We start from the raw sequence: 3,040 nt of genomic DNA on the forward strand, positions 1-3,040 counted from the left end.
TTACTGCTACCAACACCACCATCACTTAGCAGATCCCTGTGAATGGACATTTCCAGGGGTGGCCCCCAATTTTTTGAATCTTCTGGCACCTGGCCATTGGTGATAAAGCTCAGAAAGCAGGCTTTCCCCTCTGCATTAATATGGAGGTGCTCAATATCACACAGGAGAGCTACACTTTCTTGAATTATTTTATTAATTACAGCTCAATCCTATCCACACTTTCCTGGGAGTAAGCCCCACTGACACTAATGGGATTTACTTCTGAGTAGACATGCATAGAATTGGGCTGTCAGGCTGTACTGAAACAAATAAGTATAAGGCAAGGTGAAACTCAAAAGCCATGTAAGAGTTTGTGTGTTTTAGGCTGTGCCAAATCAAAGTATTATTACCGATAATGGCTTTATTCCCCCCCTCCAATGGATCCATATGACTACCAAGGATTTTTTTTGAGCTTGGAAAATAGTTGATCCAAAAATGGAATCGGTTACATTTTAAGGCTGAAATGTCACAAGATGAGATTACAAAGCTGCTCTTGCTTCTCTTGCTGGGAGCAAGGCACCTGGAGAATATAGGACATTTTATTGCCTTAAATGTGGCTACTGCACAGACAGATAGGAAGCTGTGAGGCAGTTCAGCAAGTCATATCTCTGCCTTCCAAAATGGCAGCATGCAATTTAGCAGGTTGCTTCTTCTGCAGCTAGGCAGAACTCCTACCATAGAAGGCTTTTCCATTCCTGTCAGAATGTTTCAACTTGTTGTCTTATTTATCATGGGCTCAGCTAGAGTAGGTTCTTATCAGCCTTGCAATACACCAACCAGAATTCCCCTCCTTGCTCCTCAGCTACCTGCAAACTGCAGAGGTGATTTTGGACTCAGTCCTATCCAACTTTCCAGCACAGATACAGCCATTCTCCCTGTGGTGGGGGAGGCTTCCTCAAGGAAGGTGTTCCCTTACCTCAGGGCTACACTATTGCTGCATCAGTGCTGGAAAGTTGAATAGGATTGGGCCCTTTGGCAAGTCACTATATCAAAAGCAAGACCAAATTTCCCCATTTTTTTTCAGAGTCCAAATGGATGTACTTCTTTTACACAGGTATGTAGAAATCACCATTTCCTTTTCCTGTGGCTCTGTTTTGCCTCCACTTTCAGCTTTTAATTCTTTACGGTTGCTACTTTTATAATTTAATATAAATTATTGCATTTATTGTTTTTATTGCATTTTTAAATGTTGTAAGCCACCTTGTTTGCCCCAATGTCAGGGAGAAAGAAAGGTTACAAGTATTTTAAATAAATGTCCCTCAACCACCAGTTTCCTAGTACAGATCACTGGTGTGCTGTGGATAGTCCACAGCTGTGCTGTGGGACTTTGGGAAGGGTAATTTATTAGTAGGTCCATTGGGGAATGTGAGCTTCCTGTTGGCAGTGCAGTATGCCCCCCACCAACAGCACGGTGTGCCTTGTCAGTGGTCACACCACACCACTGATGGTGTGCCTTTTAGGGCCTTGTCCTTGTGAGATGAGATGGTAAAGGCTGAAAATGGCTGCTATAGATATACACCCCCCCACTGTAACAGCCTGCAAGTTCACATCTTTAGTACAATCCTATGAACCTCTCTCTACTCAGAAGGAAGTCCCACTGCATTCAATGGGGTTTGATGTCACTTGAATTCATCCTCCCATTAACACAACAGGTATTTAATAACAACAGGTATTTATATACCTTTATATAACTGCCTTTCTTGGTCTTTATTCAAGACTTTATTCAAGGCGGTTCACATAGGCAGGCTTTATTTAAATCCCTTATTAAATAGGGATTTAATATAAGAACTACTACATTCAGGTGTTTCATTCCGATCTGGCTTCACATGCTGGCCTCCATCCTCCCACGCTCAGAGCAGATGGAATAGCTCGGCTTCAGCTTGTCAGCTGCTCCAAGGTCGCACATTGCCGGTGGCCTCGAACTGGCGACCTTGTGGATGTTATCTTCAGGCAGACGGAAGCTCTACCCTCTAGACCAGACCTCCTGCCCTAATTAACTAATGCAGGAGGAGCTAACTTTCTAAGAATAACCTGACCTAGAGTGCAATCCTATGCATGTCTACTCAGGAGTAAGTCCCATTGTGTTCTATGGGCCTCACTCCCAGGAAAGTGTGTGTGGGATGGCAGCCTCACAGCCCAAGCCTATGCATGTCTACTCAGGAGTAAGTCCCATTGTGTTCTATGGGCCTCACTCCCAGGAAAGTGTGTGTGGGATGGCAGCCTCACAGCCCAATCCTAGGCAGGTCTACTCAGAAGTAAGTCCCATTGTGTTCAATGGAGCTTACTCCCAGGTAAAGTGCACAGGAGTGCAGCCACAGCTGCTTTTGTTTCAAGAGGGGGGAGGCCCCTCCTTAACTTCCAACATGGAGGTTAAAGAAGAGACCAAGGCAAGAGGGGTGGGGCGAAGGGGAGCTGAAGAAGAACGCGCGGCTCTTGGCCGCCACACAACGTAGAGCTGTGACTGGTTCGCTCGCCACCAATCAAAAGGCTTCCTGCGCATTCTGATACCCGCAGGCCTGAATACGGCACGCGGTTGCCATGGTTTCAGCCTCTTAGCTCTTCTCGCGCACGCCCCGCCCCTTTTCGCGGAGGGCGGGCCCGTTTTTAGCGTGTACAGTTACAGTAGGCGGTTTTTTTTCCTTTGGAAACTTGATTGATTCGTCAGGGAATCTGATTGGCCCACATGAACCCAAAACGGGTCTCTAGCCGAATCCGATTGGACAACAGTCCGCGGTGCGGCCCCTCCCCTTTTACCTAAACAACTCGCCCCCATTGGCTGCAAACTACGTGATTGAATCGCCACGCGAGCCAATCAACGACGGGCGTGCTTTGCCGCCGTCCCGCCCCGAAGGCACCGATTGGTCGGCACCTGTTGAAGCCCCGCCCCCAAAGGTCTGAAAGCGCGCCTCGAGGCGATCTCGCGTCTTGCTCCGCCCGTCCCTTTTTCTGTGTGGGTCTGAGTTACCCGTCGTGCTCTGCGGTGTGGGTGGGGTTTGGGCCT

This window comes from Tiliqua scincoides, chromosome 5, assembly GCF_035046505.1.
Source record: "Tiliqua scincoides isolate rTilSci1 chromosome 5, rTilSci1.hap2, whole genome shotgun sequence".
Taxonomy (NCBI): domain Eukaryota; kingdom Metazoa; phylum Chordata; class Lepidosauria; order Squamata; family Scincidae; genus Tiliqua; species Tiliqua scincoides.